The 19,489-nt window shown below is 45.8% G+C and overlaps 1 pseudogene; it reads right to left on the bottom strand.

Moving 5' to 3' along the window:
• Positions 1 to 4,672: 4,672 nt before the first annotated feature.
• Positions 4,673 to 19,132, bottom strand: LOC147990079 (uncharacterized; annotated as a pseudogene).
• Positions 19,133 to 19,489: the final 357 nt, after the last annotated feature.

Below are 19,489 nucleotides of genomic sequence, written 5' to 3'. Positions count from 1 at the left end.
TCGGACATTATTCCTACAGGTACACAAGATTTGGAGGAGAACCCGCCTTGCAATGCCGAACAATCTGCGTGTTGGACTCGTCATCATTGAATCCTGGTTCGGGGGCTACTGAGGGAGTCCTGGATTAGGGGGTGTTCGGGTAGCCGGACTATACCTTTAGCCAGACTCCAGGACTGTGAAGATACAAGATTGAAGACTTCGTCCCGTGTCTGGATGGGACTTTCCTTGGCGTGGAAGGAAAGCTTGGCGATGCGGATATTCAAGATCTCCTACCATTGTAACCGACTCTATGTAACCCTAACCCTATCCGGTGTCTATATAAACCGGAGGGTCGTAGTCCGTAGGCAATCAACTCCATATACAGCAATCATACCGTAGGCTAGCTTCTAGGGTTTAGCCTCCTTGATCTCATGGTAGATGTACTCTTGTACTACCCATATCATCAATATTAATCAAGCAGGACGTAGGGTTTTACCTCCATCAAGAGGGCCCGAACCTGGGTAAAACATCGTGTTCCCTGCCTCCTATTACCATCCGGCCTAGACGCACAGTTCGGGACCCCCTACCCGAGATCCGCCGGTTTTGACACCGACAGCTCTGTTCGACCTACTGAACCCGGCGCAACTTTTCACTGTAGTCCGATTCCAGAAGGATATGCCAGGATGACGGTGGACGAAATAACATAGGGATTTCAGGACCTCTAGCTTGACTACCCTACCGGTGAAGGGGAGACTCGGCTAGGTTCTTGTCTATTGACTCCATGCCTATGGCGGAAGGAGCTCACAAAGCTTTTGAACTGGACGCCTCCGCCTCCTCCTCCTCCTCCGGCGAGTCAGGGCACTCCGCCTCCTCCTCCGGCGAGTGATCAGGGCACTTAGCCTCCTTCTCCGGCGCGTGGCGGAACTCCGCCTCCTTCTCCACCCGCGCCGGTACGCCCGAGCAGCCAGCCTCCTCCTTCTCCGCCTCGTCAGCAAGGGCGGAAGAGACCCGCCGCTGCTCTGGCTGCTCCAGCACGTCGTAGTCCTTCTCTTCCGCCTCGTAAGCAAGGAAAGAAGACAGCCGCAGCCGCTCCGTTTGCTCTGCCGGCGTCTAGCAGTATAGCCAGAGGCGGGAGGAAATACAGATTCGATCGTTCTCTGAAGACTCCAGAGAAGTTACCATACGAGAGGACCTCAGAGGAGAACACCAAGATCGCGCGAGCCGAAGTGACAAACTTCTTTGAAGGGGTGAAAACAAAGAAACATCCACCTCCGGAGGAGAAGGTAGATCCGGTGAAAGCGAAGCGCACTCTGGCTGCCCTGAAAAAACCAGCAAAGTCTCCACCGAAAGGAAACTATGACCGCATTATTGCAAAGTCATTTGTCGAAGCGGAGCGGTCGGGAAGTACTGTTAGTGATCAAAAGTTAAAAGAATGACGAGCTGGGAAAAAATTACCCAGCTCGGCGAACAAGCGAACCAATCATGCCCCCCGCTCAAGGTGCCTACTAATGATCCAAGGATGGTGCCCGGTTATAGCAATCTTGGAGATTACCTGCCCGACGATGTACATTATGATTCCTTGGAGGTGGAGGAATACAAATACGAGTACGGGAAGCCTCTCGTCAAAGATGAAAGGTCTCTAACAACGATGAAGCAAAGATTCCATGATTGGTACATGAAAACCTGCAGAGAGTCTGGGGGAGGAATACTTTGACGCTGAGAGGTAGAGAGGAGCATGACCTCGTTGGAATTGAACTTTTGAATGTTCCATTTGAGGAGTTCTTCCAGTTTTTCAATCAAAAGGCCCTCGATAAAGCAATGGTCACTTGCTACTGTCTGTAAGTAATACTACTTCTATCATTAAGTCTCTCTATATAGGTCAGCTCTTTCATTTCATGTATTTATAATTATCCTCACTATATTATGCAGATTGAACATCGCCGAATTGAAGAAAAGACAAATCGGTGATATTGGGTTCATTAACACAAATCTCATAGATGCAACTGAGGTTAAATATCGTGCCGAAGATATTGAGGCCAACTTGCTACGATCGTTGGTAATAAATGAAAACAAAGATATAATACTCTTTCCTTACAACTTCAAGTGAGTGTTACTGTCTTGTGCATATTCGGTTTCCCTTGTTAGTCCAGGTTATAGTAATGTAATTGATGAGTTATGCATGCGTGCGCAGTTTCCACTATATTCTCCTAGAGATTAAGCTTGAGCAGGGACTAGTAACCGTCTTAGACTCGAGACGAAAAGATCCCCAGGACTATGCAGACATGACTCAAATGCTCGAGAAGTAAGTTAAATCGATCATTATCCACCATATCAGCAACTTTGTTCATTTCCTGATATATCAAGTAATTGTTTTCTTTATCTGGCATGGTTTGGAGAAAATTCACCAAAAAAGCTCCGGGACTGCCGAAGAAGCTGCAATTTAGACACCCGAAAGTAAGTACTATAGTAACATGTTCCGCGCATCTCCTAGTGATTCAAGCGCTAGTTTCATCAATACCATTTCGCATGCTTGCTTATCAGTTTAATTGACCTCTATTTCTTGTAAAGTGGTTGTGGCAGGAACAAGGGAATGATTTCTGTGGATACTACGTTTGCGAGTCCATCCACCACACGACCTGTGAACGAGGGTACTTTGACGAACAATATGAAGTGCGTAAGCAATAATATTCACAATTTTATTTTATTACCATCATTTGTGTTGAGTTTCATTTATTCATACATATATATATGTATTGACCCCTTGTTCAAATTAGATGTTTCGGATGCAGGGTGAACTCCTAGCACCTGATCGTATGCGAGCAATTCAAGAGGAATTGGCGGCATTCTTCCTTGACCACGTGATCACTGAAGACGGAGAATACTATGTGGACCCTGTGTTCATATATAATTAGGAGATTATATTGTAAGAGATGATTATTGTATATATGTAGCCGGTAGTGTCGGATAGATATACGAGAACTTGTTGTTCGACCAATCTCTCGGAGAAGGAGAGGTGGTCGATATCACTTCTCTATGTATGCATATGTTTCCTTTATTTGCTTACTAGCTAGCGTGTCTGGTCCTCTCTATATATACGTATATATAGCATCGTCCAAGGACGGACATAAGAGAGGACACTTCTCTCTATTAATTAGCTAGCTAACACAATATATGAAACACCTAAATTAAAACTCCAAAACCCCCACCCCCCTTTCAAAACAAAAACAAAAACCCCAGCCCCTGAAATGCTGACGCATGGATGTCTATTGGTCCCGGTTGGTGCCACCAACCGGGACCAAAGGCCCTCCTGCCTGGGCTCGGCACACCGGCCACGTGGAGGCCCATCTGTCCCGGTTCGTGTAAGAACCGGGACTAAAGGGTTAGGGCATTAGTAATGACCCTTTAGTCCCGGTTCACAAACCGGGACAAAAGGCCCTTATCAACCGGGACGAATGGGGGTTTTTCTACTAGTGCTACTTGACTAGCTCGTTAATCAAAGATGGTTAAATTTCATGACCATAGACATTTGTTGTCATTTGATGAACGGGATCACATCATTAGGAGAATGATGTGATGGACAAGACCCATCCGTTAGTTTAGCATGTTGATCGTTCAGTTCTATTGCTATTGCTTTCTTCATGACTTATACATACTAGTCATCAACCCGTGCAACTGCACGGGCTAGTTTGATTTTGAATAACATAGTTGTTTTAAACGTTTTAGAACTTTATTGTCAACTGAGAATATAATTTCAAGTTACTTTTTCCAAAACATGTAATTATTTCCTCATGGATATTCATACAAAAAAGGTAAAATTCAGGTACATGTGTTTTAGCATTATAGCTTAAATGAATATATTGCGGGACACTATATGCACATTTGTTCTATCCGGGCGACGTTATATAGAATGATACATTTTGGAGTGAACCATATACAAACCAACTTACCGAATTAACATCTACATAATATTTGATACCGGAACGTGCAAGTTTCTTGTTTGGAACTTAACTTCTATGTCCAAGTTAATTGAGTAATCTTGTTAAATTATCTGATACATATAAACATATCTGGTAAGAGTTTTTTTATATGTTTTAATTGATTTTTATGCTAACCACCAGGTTTCCTTATAATTCAACTTCAGAAAACACTATGTGCGTACAAAATTTCGAGAACCCTGGAAATTAGTAGTATTTATTGAAACTGTATAACATGATATACTTTATCATATGGAAAGGACTACATCACAGAACTTAATCTATGTTATAAGAACTTAAAGTAGAACATTTGATTTTTTTATAATGAACATCCATCCAGGCCAGATAAAAAAATATGATTGGCAATTGACGTGCTACCTTCCCATCAATTGTTTTACATCTGTTCAATTCTTATAGCAACATCTATCCAGGCAATATAAGAGTTATGCTGATCACCACGTACTTCGTATTACATGTAAGCTGCTGCAATATTCGATTTCTTCCCACCAAGTAAATGAATCTGTTGTCAGTTTTGTCCTCAATGGCAAACTTTGTTTTTCCTTGCAGCAGACAAAGTGGTCTACAATCTTAAAAAAGTCATCAAGTAAATCAATTTGTTACCAGTTTTGTCATCGGCAGCAAATGGAGTTTTCCTTAACGGAGACAAAGTTGTTTGAGATTTGAAAATTTCAACCAATTATCAATTGCTGAATATAACTTTAATTTTCATTCTGAACAAACAAAACGATTTGAGATCTAAAGAACAGAACAAAAATCACTATTAGCTTATTTTTAATAATGAATAAATCATTTATAGAACAACATAAATTGTAGTCCTTTTAGTAAAGTCTGGTAGTAAAGTCGCAGAGAATAAAGCATATATGACAGGTAAAACATCATGCGTGGCTACCAATTTTTTCCCTCAAAAAGTATAGGATCGTAATAAGAAACAGGATGCCTAGATACACCTAGTAACAAAACAATGTATATATAACTCACACTAAACTTGTGTCTAGTATGTCTTATATATTATGCCTGCTGTAAGAAAAGTTGAAGAAGAGAGCAAATATGGTGATGGACTCAACAAAAAATGTGTAACTACATATTGTAACCGACATATATATAATCAGCTTCACACCACTATTATCAGCAGGACGATAGTGGCCATTTTATAATGGATGATAATACGTGTATCGACTGAAACACAATGTGATTTGTTAGGCAACAATCTATATGACATCTCAGCAACCATCTTATATTATCCGCCAAAGCAACTGTGATCTCTTACAGGAGTCATATCTCTTCACTCTTGGGGTCTGTACAACTAATCTCATTGTTGGTTACCAATGTTGTACAGTTGTATAACACCAAAACATGAACTTGGCATCTCCGGCATGCTAAACAAAAAATGGTATTGAGATGAATATACATCTCAGCAAAAAAATTATGCAGATATCTGATATTCCTATACAGAGCATCAAAGTTGTAATATACCTATTGTGAACTGCAATAATCACAGTTTTCGTAATCACCTCGTATATGACAGAAAAGTCTTGAATATGGCATGTGGAAATTATACTACATGGTATACTAAATGATGGCACTCATTTCTTTCACCAATTTACTGCAGATGAAAACAACTAAAGGATGGGTGGAGGCCAAACAATATTGTACGGACTCGTATGGAATTGCAAGATGGACGAGATGGTTCTCACTGTGCTGTTGTATTCACTGAATATGGAGCAGGTTACAGGTTACATATATATCAGAGAACCCAAGTCTCCTGTTATGCAAGGCACGCAGTCCATGACAGGAGAGTGGTTAGTGATCCTAGAAATTAGGAGAGGATACAACAGCTATTACAACAGCTAGTCAAAGTATAACAGAATACAGTACAAATACAAGTATGTTAACACTCCCCCGCAGTCGGAACGCCGCTGGGGTGGATGTTCAGACTGGCTCGAAAATCGGTGAAGATCGCTGATGGGAGGCCCTCGGTGAAGATATCTGCATATTGGGAACCGGAGGGAACGTGAAGAACTCTGGCCTCGCCCAAGGCAACACGGTCCCGCACGAAATGCAGGTCAATCTCCACATGCTTGGTCCACTGGTGCTGAACAGGGTTCGAGGAGAGATACGTCGCACTGATGTTGTCGCAGTACACCACGGTGGTGCGAGATGGAGGGCGACGGAGCTCGTGAAGGAGTTGACGCAGCCATGTAGTTTCCACAACACAATTTGCTACCGCACGGTATTCTGCCTCCACACTAGAGCGTGAAACCGTAGGTTGCCGCTTAGAAGACCAGGAGGCCAAATTAAAGCCAAGGAAAACACAAAAGCCAGAGGTTGATTTCCGGGTATCGGGGCAGCCGGCCCAATTAGCATCGGAATAGGCAATAAGCTCATGAGATGGTGATGTGTAGAGCTAGAGACCAAAGTGATAAGTGCCCTGTAGATAGCGTAGGATGCGTTTGAGGAGCTGAAAGTGGGTGGTGCGAGGGGCATGCATGAAGAGACACGCATGTTGCACGGCATAGGAGATATTAGGCCGTGTTAATGTAAGATATTGGAGGGCACCAGCTAGGCTGCGGTAGAGGGTCGGGTTAGCTAGGGAATCACCATCATGGATAGAGAGTTTGGCCTTTGTGTCTATGGGAGTGGAGATGGGTTTACAATTGAGCATGTGGGCGCGGTCCAAGATTTCAAGGACGTATTGCTGTTGAGAGAGGAACAGACCGGATGTGTTGCGGGTTACATTGACACCAAGGAAGTGGTGTATGTCACCGAGGTCGGACATGGAAAACTCCGTCTTGAGGGACGCAATGACAGAGTTGAGGGTGGTGACGGTGTTGGCGGTGAGTATGATGTCATCGACATAAAGAAGTAGATATGCAACGGAAGAGCCATGGTGAAGGATGAATAAAGAGGGGTCGCACTTGGAGGAAGTAAACCCAATGAGAGAAGATAGGAGCGGAAATGCAGAAACCAAGTGCGAGGAGCCTGTTTCAAGCCATATAAAGACTTCTTAAGAAGACATACATGATTAGGCCAAGAGGAGTCAAGGAACCCCGCCGGTTGGTGGCAATAGACAGTCTCGCCAAGATCACCATGAAGAAAGGAGTTTTTGACGTTGAGTTGGTGGATCAGCCATGAGGAGGCGGTGGCAATGCTGAGGATGACGCGCACCGTGGCCGGTTTAACAACCGGACTAAAAGTCTCCGTGTAGTCAATGCCCTCCTGCTGCGTGAACCCACGAAGAACCCAACGCGCCTTGTACCAGGAGAGGGAGCCATCCGGATTGAATTTGTGGCGGAAGATCCATTTCCCAGTAACCACATTGACACCTGCAGGACGAGGAACCAAACTCCATGTATCATTCTTTAGCAAAGCAGTATATTCAACAAGCATAGCATCGTACCAATGGTGATCCTTTAAGGCTGTTTTATAGGAAGAAGGAAGGGGTGAGATAGTTTGGGAGGCGGTAAGGGAGAATAGGCGACGTGGTTGAGTGAAACCACGTTTGGCTCGGGTCATCATTTTATGTGAATTAACAGGAGGTGGGACGGCGACTACAGGATGACGTGGCGGACTGGGCGTGGACGGCTCAGAAGGTGATGTTGATATGGTGGGGTCTAGAGCAGAGGAAGAAGGCGAGGTGGAGGCAGAATCAGCAGCAGATCCGAGGGAGATATCGGGGGGCGATACGAGGGAATCGGGCGCAGGCGGTGCATGAGAATGCACATGGGGAGAATGGGAAGGTGCCCCGGGACGCGGGCTGGGTGGGTTGTCAGATGCGGTCGGCTCAGTGGGGGAGCCGCGGGGCGCAGGAGAAGCGGGATTGGGTGGAGCGGTGGGTGGGGTGGATTGCGTGGGACCGCTGGCAACGGAAGGAAGTGGGGAGAGGATCCCGGGGCAGATATCTTGCATGGCCAGGGGATCACGGACGGGATTATCTGCGGCAGGTGTGGGTGTGGAAGTCTGGGAAGGAGGCGTGTATGGAAAGGTTGCTTCATCAAAGATAACATGCCGAGAAATAATAACGCGACAGGAAGTGAGATCGAAGCAGCGATAGCCTTTGTTCTCCAAGGGGTTGAAGGAAATATGCCCTAGAGGCAATAATAAAGATATTATTTATTTCCTTACAATCATGATAAATGTTTATTATTCATGCTAGAATTGTATTAACCGGAAACATAATACATGTGTGAATACATAGACAAACAAAGTGTCACTAGTATGCCTCTACTTGACTAGCTCGTTAATCAAAGATGGTTATGTTTCCTAACCATGAACAATGAGTTGTTATTTGATTAACGAGGTCACATCATTAGTTGAATGATCTGATTGACATGACCCATTCCATTAGCTTAGCACCCGATCGTTTAGTATGTTGCTATTGCTTTCTTCATGACTTATACATGTTCCTATGACTATGAGATTATGCAACTCCCGTTTACCGGAGGAACACTTTGGGTGCTACCAAACGTCACAACGTAACTGGGTGATTATAAAGGAGCATTACAGGTGTCTCCAAAGGTAGATGTTGGGTTGGCGTATTTCGAGATTAGGATTTGTCACTCCGATTGTCGGAGAGGTATCTCTGGGCCCTCTCGGTAATACACATCACATAAGCCTTGCAAGCATTATAACTAATATGTTAGTTGTGAGATGATGTACTACGGAACGAGTAAAGAGACTTGCCGGTAACGAGATTGAACTAGGTATTGGATACCGACGATCGAATCTCGGGCAAGTAACATACCGATGACAAAGGGAACAACGTATGTTGTTATGCGGTCTGACCGATAAAGATCTTCGTAGAATATGTAGGAGCCAATATGGGCATCCAGGTCCCGCTATTGGTTATTGACCGGAGATGTGTCTCGGTCATGTCTACATTGTTCTCGAACCCGTAGGGTCCGCACGCTTAAGGTTACGATGACAGTTTCATTATGAGTTTATGCATTTTGATGTACCTAAGGTTGTTCGGAGTCCCGGATGTGATCACGGACATGACGAGGAGTCTCGAAATGGTCGAGATGTAAAGATTGATATATTGGAAGCCTATGTTTGGACATCGGAAGTGTTCCGGGTGAAATCGGGATTTTACCGGGTTACCGGGAGGTTACCGGAACCCCCCGGGAGCCACATGGGCCTTCATGGGCCCTAGTGGAAAGGAGAAAGGGGCATCCCAAGGTGGCTGCGCCACTTCCCCCTCCCCTAGTCCTATTAGGACTAGGAGAAGGTGGCCGGCCCCCCTCTCTCTCTTTCCCCCCTTGGGAATCCTAGTTGGAATAGGATTGGGGGGGGGAGTCCTACTCCCGGAAGGAGTAGGACTCCTCCTGCGCCTCTCTCCCTGGCCGGCACCCCCCTCCCCCCTTGGCTCCTTTATATACTGAGGTAGAGGCACCCTAGAACACACAAGTTGATCCACGTGATCTATTCCTTGGCCGTGTGTGGTGCCCCCTGCCACCATATACCTCGATAATACTGTAGCGGAGTTTAGGCGAAGCCCTGCTGCTGTAGTACATCAAGATCGTCACCACGCCGTCGTGCTGACGAAACTCTTCCCCGACACTTTGCTGGATCGGAGTCCGGGGATCGTCATCGAGCTGAACGTGTGCTCGAACTCGGAGGTGCCATAGTTTCGGTGCTTGATCGGTTGGATCGTGAAGACGTACGACTACTTCCTCTACGTCGTGTCATCGCTTCCGCAGTCGGTCTGCGTTGGGTACGTAGACAACACTCTCCCCTCTCGTTGCTATGCATCACATGATCTTGCGTGTGCGTAGGAAATTTTTTGAAATTACTACGAATCCCAACAGTGGCATCCGAGCCTAGGTTATTTATGTTGATGTTATATGCACGAGTAGAACACAAGTGAGTTGTGGACGATACAAGTCATACTGCCTACCAGCATGTCATACTTTGGTTCGGCGGTATTGTTGGACGAGATGACCCGGACCAACCTTACGCGTACGCTTACGCGAGACCGGTTCCCTCGACGTGCTTTGCACAGAGATGGCTTGCGGGCGACTGTCTCTCCAACTTTAGTTGAACCAAGTATGGCTACGCCCGGTCCTTGCGAAGGTTAAAACGGAGTCTATTTGACAAACTATCGTTGTGGTTTTGATGCGTAGGTGAGATTGGTTCTTACTTAAGCCCGTAGCAGCCACGTAAAACATGCAACAACAAAGTAGAGGACGTCTAACTTGTTTTTGCAGGGCATGTTGTGATGTGATATGGTCAAGGCATGATGCTGAATTTTATTGTATGAGATGATCATGTTTTGTAACCGAGTTATCGGCAACTGGCAGGAGCCATATGGTTGTCGCTTTATTGTATGCAATGCAATCGCGATGTAATGCTTTACTTTATTACTAAACGGTAGTGATAGTCGTGGAATCATAAGATTGGCGAGACGACAATGATGCTACGATGGAGATCAAGGTGTCGCGCCGGTGACGATGGTGATCATGACGGTGCTTCGGAGATGGAGATCACAAGCACAAGATGATGATGGCCATATCATATCACTTATATTGATTGCATGTGATGTTTATCCTTTTATGCATCTTATCTTGCTTTGATTGACGGTAGCATTATAAGATGATCTCTCACTAAATTATCAAGAAGTGTTCTCCCTGAGTATGCACCGTTGCCAAAGTTCGTCGTGCCCAGACACCACGTGATGATCGGGTGTGATAAGCTCTACATCCATCTACAACGGGTGCAAGCCAGTTTTGCACACGCAGAATACTCAGGTTAAACTTGACGAGCCTAGCATATGCAGATATGGCCTCGGAACACGGAGACCGAAAGGTCGAGCGTGAATCATATAGTAGATTTGATCAACATAAACGATGTTCACCATTGAAAGCTACTCCATCTCACGTGATGATCGGTTATGGTTTAGTTGATTTGGATCACGTAATCACTTAGAAGATTAGAGGGATGTCTATCTAAGTGGGAGTTCTTAAGTAATATGATTAATTGAACTTAAATTTATCATGAACTTAGTACCTGATAGTATCTTGCTTGTTTATGTTGATTGTAGATAGATGGCTCGTGCTGTTGTTCCATTGAATTTTAATGCGTTCCTTAAGAAAGCAAAGTTGAAAGATGATGGTAGCAATTACACGGACTGGGTCCGTAACTTGAGGATTATCCTCATTGCTGCACAGAAGAATTACGTCCTGGAAGCACCGCTGGGTGCCAGGCCTGCTGCTGGAGCAACACCAGATGTTATGAATGTCTGGCAGAGCAAAACTGATGACTACTTGATAGTTCAGTGTGCCATGCTTTACGGCTTAGAATCGGGACTTCAACAATGTTTTGAACGTCATGGAGCAAATGCCCGAATTGAGAGATATGAAGTCTCCAATAAGTTCTATAGCTGCAAGATGGAGGAGAACAGTTCTGTCAGTGAGCATATACTCAAAATGTCTGGGTATAATAATCACTTGATTCAATTGGGAGTTAATCTTCCGGATGATTGCGTCATTGACAGAATTCTCCAATCACTGCCACCAAGCTACAAGAGCTTCGTGATGAACTATAATATGCAAGGGATGAACAAGACTATTCCCGAGCTCTTCGCAATGCTGAAAGCTGCGGAGGTAGAAATCAAAAAGGAGCATCAAGTGTTGATGGTTAACAAAACCACTAGTTTCAAGAAAAAGGGCAAAGGGAAGAAGAAGGGGAACTTCAAGAAGAATGGCAAGCAAGTTGCTGCTCAGGAGAAGAAACCCAAGTCTGGACCTAAGCCTGAAACTGAGTGCTTCTACTGCAAGCAGACTGGTCACTGGAAGCGGAACTGCCCCAAGTATTTGGCGGATAAGAAGGATGGCAAGGTGAACAAAGGTATATGTGATATACAAGTTATTGATGTGTACCTTACTAGAGCTCGCAGTAGCACCTGGGTATTTGATACTGGTTTTGTTGCTAATATTTGCAACTCGAAACAGGGACTACGGAATAAGCGGGCACTGGCAAAGGACGAGGTGACGATGCGCGTGGGAAACGGTTCCAAAGTTGATGTGATCGCGGTCGGCACGCTACCTCTACATCTACCTTCGGGATTAATATTAGACCTAAATAATTGTTATTTGGTGCCAGCGTTGAGCATGAACATTATATCTGGATCTTGTTTAATGCGAGATGGTTATTCATTTAAATCAGAGAATAATGGTTGTTCTATTTATATGAGTAATATCTTTTATGGTCATGCACCCTTGAAGAGTGGTCTGTTCTTATTGAATCTCGATAGTAGTAATACACATATTCATAATGTTGAAGCCAAAAGATGCAGAGTTGATAATAAAAGTGCAACTTATTTGTGGCACTGTCGTTTAGGTCATATCGGTATAAAGAGCATGAAGAAACTCCATACTGATGGACTTTTGGAACCACTTGATTATGAATCACTTGGTACTTGCGAACCGTGCCTCATGGGCAAGATGACTAAAACACCGTTCTCCGGTACTATGGAGAGAGCAATAGATTTGTTGGAAATCGTACATACCGATGTATGTGGTCCGATGAATATTGAGGCTCCTGGCGGATATCGTTATTTTCTCACCTTCACAGATGATTTAAGCAGATATGGGTATATCTACTTAATGAAACATAAGTCTGAAACATTTGAAAAGTTCAAAGAATTTCAGACTGAAGTTGAAAATCATCGTAACAAGAAAATAAAGTTTCTACGATCTGATCGTGGAGGAGAATATTTGAGTTATGAGTTTGGTGTACATTTGAAAAACTGTGGAATAGTTTCGCAACTCACGCCACCCGGAACACCACAGCATAATGGTGTGTCCGAACGTCGTAATCGTACTTTACTGGATATGGTGCGATCTATGATGTCTCTTACTGATTTACCGCTATCGTTTTGGGGTTATGCTCTAGAGACGGCCGCATTCACGTTAAATAGGGCACCATCAAAATCCGTTGAGACGACGCCTTATGAACTGTGGTTTGGCAAGAAACCAAAGTTGTCGTTTCTTAAAGTTTGGGGCTGCGATGCTTATGTGAAAAAGCTTCAACCTGATAAGCTCGAACCCAAATCGAAGAAATGTGTCTTCATAGGATACCCAAAGGAAACTGTTGGGTACACCTTCTATCACAGATCCGAAGGCAAAACATTCGTTACCAAGAATGGATTCTTTCTAGAGAAGGAGTTTCTCTCGAAAGAAGTGAGTGGGAGGAAAGTAGAACTTGACGAGGTAACTGTACCTACTCCCTTACTGGAAAGTAGTTCATCACAGAAAACTGTTTCAGTGACACCTACACCAGTTAGTGAGGAAGCCAATGATAATGATCATGAAACTTCAGATCAAGATACTACTGAACCTCATAGATCAACCAGAGTAAGATCCGCACCAGAGTGGTACGGTAATCCTGTTCTGGAAATCATGATACTAGATCATGATGAACCTACGAACTATGAAGAAGCGATGGTGAGCCCAGATTCCACAAAGTGGCTTGAAGCCATGAAATCTGAGATGGGATCCATGTATGAGAACAAAGTATGGACTTTGGTTCACTTGCCCGATGATCGGCAAGCAATTGAAAATAAATGGATCTTTAATAAGAAGACTGACGCTGATGGTAATGTTACTGTCTACAAAGCTCGACTTGTCGCAAAAGGTTTTTGGCAAGTTCAAGGGATTGACTACGATGAGACCTTCTCATCCGTAGCGATGCTTAAGTCCGTCCGAATCATGTTAGCGATTGCCGCATTTTATGATTATGAAATTTCGCAGATGGATGTCAAAACTGCATTCCTGAATGGATTTCTGGAAGAAGAGTTGTATATGATGCAACCGGAAGGTTTTGTCGATCCAAAGGGAGCTAACAAAGTGTGCAAGCTCCAGCGATCCATTTATGGACTGGTGCAAGCCTCTCGGAGTTGGAATAAACGTTTTGATAGTGTGATCAAAGCATTTGGTTTTATACAGACTTTCGGAGAAGCCTGTATTTACAAGAAAGTGAGTGGGAGCTCTGTAGCATTTCTGATATTATATGTGGATGACATATTGCTAATTGGAAATGATATAGAATTTCTGGATAGCATAAAGGGATACTTGAATAAATGTTTTTCAATGAAAGACCACGGTGAAGCTGCTTACATATTAGGCATTAAGATCTATAGAGATAGATCAAGACGCTTAATTGGACTTTCACAAAGCACATACCTTGACAAAATTTTGAAGAAGTTCAAAATGGATCAAACAAAGAAAGGGTTCTTGCCTGTGTTACAAGGTGTGAAGTTGAGTAAGACTCAATGCCCGACCACTGCAGAAGGTAGAGAGAATATGAAAGATGTTCCCTATGCATCAGCCATAGGATCTATCATGTATGCAATGCTGTGTACCAGACCTGATGTGTGCCTTGCTATAAGTTTAGCAGGGAGGTACCAAAGTAATCCAGGAGTGGATCACTGGACAGCGGTCAAGAACATCCTGAAATACCTGAAAAGGACTAAGGATATGTTTCTCGTATATGGAGGTGACAAAGAGCTCACCGTAAAAGGTTACGTTGATGCAAGCTTTGACACTGATCCGGACGATTCTAAATCGCAAACCGGATACATGTTTACATTAAACGGTGCAGCTGTCAGTTGGTGCAGTTCTAAACAAAGCGTCGTAGCGGGATCTACATGTGAAGCGGAGTACATAGCTGCTTCGGAAGCAGCAAACAAAGGAGTCTGGATGAAGGAGTTCATATCCGATCTAGGTGTCATACCTAATGCATCGGGTCCAATGAAAATCTTTTGTGACAATACTGGTGCAATTGCCTTGGCAAAGGAATCCAGATTTCACAAAAGGACCAAACACATCAAGAGACGCTTCAACTCCATCCGGGATCTAGTCCAGGTGGGAGACATAGAGATTTGCAAGATACATACGGATCTGAATGTTGCAGACCCGTTGACTAAGCCTCTTCCACGAGCAAAACATGATCAGCACCAAAGCTCCATGGGTGTTAGAATCATTACAGTATAATCTAGATTATTGACTCTAGTGCAAGTGGGAGACTGAAGGAAATATGCCCTAGAGGCAATAATAAAGTTATTATTTATTTCCTTACAATCATGATAAATGTTTATTATTCATGCTAGAATTGTATTAACCGGAAACATAATACATGTGTGAATACATAGACAAACAAAGTGTCACTAGTATGCCTCTACTTGACTAGCTCGTTAATCAAAGATGGTTATGTTTCCTAACCATGAACAATGAGTTGTTATTTGATTAACGAGGTCACATCATTAGTTGAATGATCTGATTGACATGACCCATTCCATTAGCTTAGCACCCGATCGTTTAGTATGTTGCTATTGCTTTCTTCAGGACTTATACATGTTCCTATGACTATGAGATTATGCAACTCCCGTTTACCGGAGGAACACTTTGGGTGCTACCAAATGTCACAACGTAACTGGGTGATTATAAAGGAGCATTACAGGTGTCTCCAAAGGTAGATGTTGGGTTGGCGTATTTCGAGATTAGGATTTGTCACTCCGATTGTCGGAGAGGTATCTCTAGGCCCTCTCGGTAATACACATCACATAAGCCTTGCAAGCATTATAACTAATATGTTAGTTGTGAGATGATGTATTACGGAACGAGTAAAGGGACTTGCCGGTAACGAGATTGAACTAGGTATTAGATACCGACGATCGAATCTCGGGCAAGTAACATACCGATGACAAAGGGAACAACGTATGTTGTTATGCGGTCTGACCGATAAAGATCTTCGTAGAATATGTAGGAGCCAATATGGGCATCCAGGTCCCTCTATTGGTTATTGACCGGAGACGTGTCTCGGTCATGTCTACATTGTTCTCGAACCCATAGGGTCCGCACGCTTAAGGTTACGATGACAGTATCATTATGAGTTTATGCATTTTGATGTACCGAAGGTTGTTCGGAGTCCCGGATGTGACCACAGACATGAAGAGGAGTCTCGAAATGGTCGAGACGTAAAGATTGATATATTGGAAGCCTATGTTTGGACATCGGAAGTGTTCCGGGTGAAATCGGGATTTTACCGGGTTACCGGGAGGTTACCGGAACCCCCCGGGAGCCACATGGGCCTTCATGGGCCTTAGTGGAAAGGAGAAAGGGGCAGCCCAAGGTGGCTGTGCCACTTCCCCCTCCCCTAGTCCTATTAGGACTAGGAGAAGGTGGCCGGCCCCCCTCTCTCTCTTTCCCCCTTGGGAATCCTAGTTGGAATAGGATTGGGGGGGAGTCCTACTCCCGGAAGGTGTAGGACTCCTCCTGCGCCTCTCTCCCTGGCCGGCGCCCCCCTCCCCCCTTGGCTCCTTTATATACTGAGGTAGAGGCACCCTAGAACACATAAGTTGATCCACGTGATCTATTCCTTAGCCGTGTGCAGTGCCCCCAGCCACCATATACCTCGATAATACTGTAGCGGAGTTTAGGCGAAGCCCTGCTGCTGTAGTACATCAAGATCGTCACCACGCCGTCGTGCTGACGGAACTCTTCCCCGACACTTTGCTGGATCGGAGTCCGGGGATCGTCATCGAGCTGAACGTGTGCTCGAACTCGGAGGTGCCGTAGTTTCGGTGCTTGATCGGTTGGATCGTGAAGACGTACGACTACTTCCTCTACGTCGTGTCATCGCTTCCACAGTTGGTCTGCGTTGGGTACGTAGACAACACTCTCCCCTCTCGTTGCTATGCATCACATGATCTTGCGTGTGCGTAGGAAATTTTTTGAAATTACTACGAATCCCAACAGGGGTAGCCTAGGAAAACGCAACGGGTGGAACGGGGGGCTAATTTGTGAGGGCTGGTGGCGTATAGGTTGGGAAAACGGAGGCACCCAAAAACGTGTAGATGATCGTAGCGTGGTTCAACACCAATAAGAAGAAAATAGGGCGTGTGGGGCATGGTGCGGATGGACGGACGACGATTAAGGAGATGTGTAGCGGTGTGTAAATCCTCAACCCAAAAGGGTGGGGGGAGGGAAGCATGGAGGAGGAGTGTACGAAGGACGTCGTTGGTGGTTCGAATCATGCGCTCGGCCATCCCGTTTTGTGGAGAGGTATGGGGGCAGGAGAGACGGTAGATGATACCGTGGTTAGAGAAAAAAGTGCGAAGAGAAGTGTTAACGAATTCTCCGCCGTTATCACATTGCATGCACTTAATGAGAGTATGAAATTGGGTGAGGATGTAGGTAAAGAAACACTGGAGAGTAGGGGAAGTCTCGGATTTATGCCGTAAGGGAAATGTCCACGAGTAGTGGGAAAAGTCGTCAAGAATGAGAAGATAATATTGATAGCCCGAAAAACTCATAACAGGAGCGGTCCAAAGATCACAGTGAATAAGTTGAAATGGAGCACAAGTACAATTATTGGAAGAAGTAAAAGATAAACGAGGCTGCCGTCCGAGTTGGCAAGCCATACAAGGGGATCGTGCAGCATTATTACAATCGGGAAGAAAATCTTTAGAAATAGATGCTAAGGATGCCTTGCCAGGATGGCCAAGACGTTGGTGCCACAGATCGCCGGAAGTGATGAAGAACGCGGTGCCGCCCGGAGTGTGCTTGCCGTAGAATGGGTAGAGAGGGCCTGGGATACTGGACGTCATGATGGGCGTCCTGGTTGGAAGAGCCTTCACGAAGAAACAAGATGGGTTAAACTCAACAGAAACATTATTATCACAGGACAATTTACGAACAGATATGAAATCTTTAACGATGGAAGGGCAAACGACAACATCGAGGAGAGAGAGATTAGTAGGAGGGAGAGTAGTGGAACCAATGCCAGAAACAGGCAAGCGAGCACCATTGCCGACGATGATGCTAGCAGAATTGTGCTTTGGAAAAGAATGAAACGAGGAGAGGTTACCTGCGTTACTCGTGACGTGTGTGGCGGCGCCAGAGTCGAGGATCCAGTCCGCACCGTGTTGGGCAGACCCTGCTGGCTGTAGGCTTGATGAAGAAGGGCGACATGATCCCAGCCAGGAGCGCCAAGAGGGAAGGTGGAAGGGCCCGGCTGCTGAGAGGGTGCGCCAGAGTACATCAGCGGGTAGGCCTGGGAATGAACCCCCGGGCGCGGGCCAAGGACACCAGCAGCATTGGGAGGGACCCAGCCAGGGCGGGGAGCCGGTAACGCCATGCCGAATGGAGCGAAGTAGCCGGTCCACGGCAACGGAGGGTAAGACGAGGACCCACGGCCGCCAGAGTCCGAGCGGCCACGACCGCGACCGCCATTGTGACCACGGCCACGGCCACGATCGCCACCACTGTTGCCACGGGCGCCATCAATGCCGCGGCCAGGAGGAGGAGCACGGTCGCCGCGGTCAGAGCGGTCGCCACGGTCACCACGATCACCGCCGTCAGGGTTGGTGCTGGGACCGCCGGTGATGGTGAGGGCCGCGGACCCCGCCTCAGCCGCATGGAGATTGAGGTTGTACTCCGCGAGGTCGAGCCGGGAACGCGTGACGGTGAAGGGAGGCAGCGGAACGGTGTCGCCGAGGATGGTGCGGATGGTGTCGAAGCGGGCGTCGAGGCCATGCAGGTGCTGCATCGTCAGGTCGTGGTCCTTGACGGGGTGGCCGGTGTCCGCGAGGGCATCGGCGAGCGCCTTCAGGCACCGGGCGTAGTCCGAGAATGTGAGGTAACCCTGCTTGAGGTTATAGAACTAGCGAGTGAGATGGAGGTATTGGGCACCTTGGTTGGCTTGGAAGTAGTCCCGGATACGGGTCCAGGCGGTGTAGGCGTCGGTCGCGCCGCCCATGATGAGCTCAAGAAGGGAGTCGGCCAGGGTGAAAAGGATCCAGAGGATCAGCCGTTGATCGACGGCAAGCCAGGTGGGATCCGGCTGGGCGGGAGGCGGCTGGAGAACAAGATCTTGGACACGGTGTTGCTGGAGAACGCAGTTGAAGAAAGTCCTCCACTTGATGTAGTTGTTGGTAGAGGGATCAAGTTTGAAGGTGATGTGGTTGGAGATGTGATCTAGATGGAAATTAAGGAGGTAGGGATCGGCAGGAGGAACGACCATGGTGGAAAGGGCAGAGGTGGCGGCGGGAAGAGTGGGGCGGAAGGTGCAGAGGAACCAGCAGGAGAGGACGGAGAGTCGGCGGCGGCGGCGGCGGAGGCAGCCGGAGAGTAGAGGTCGCCGAAGATGTCCTCGAAAGCCATGGAAGCTGATACTAAGATAGATGAGATGGTTCTCACTGTGCTGTTGTATTCACTAAATATGGAGCAGGTTCCAGGTTACATATATATCAGAGAACCCAAGTCTCCTGTTATGCAAGGCACGCAGGCCATGACGGGAGAGTGGTTAGTGATCCTAGAAAGTAGGAGAGGATACAACAGCTATTACAACAGCTAGTCAAAGTATAACAGAATACAATACAAATACAAGTATGTTAACATTGCATACAAACCATAAAACATATTATGTGGACGCCATACTGAAAACTAACATTATTTGCTACATCTGGGGATATAGTACTCTTATTTCTCAGCTGGATGCATCATTCCCAGTTACAAAAA

Source organism: Triticum urartu, chromosome 1A, assembly GCF_056163025.1.
Source record: "Triticum urartu cultivar PI428250 chromosome 1A, HENAU_Tu73, whole genome shotgun sequence".
In the NCBI taxonomy this organism is placed as follows: domain Eukaryota; kingdom Viridiplantae; phylum Streptophyta; class Magnoliopsida; order Poales; family Poaceae; genus Triticum; species Triticum urartu.
The sequence above is the reverse complement of the archived record's forward strand: the minus strand, read 5'-3'. Positions and strand labels throughout refer to the sequence as shown.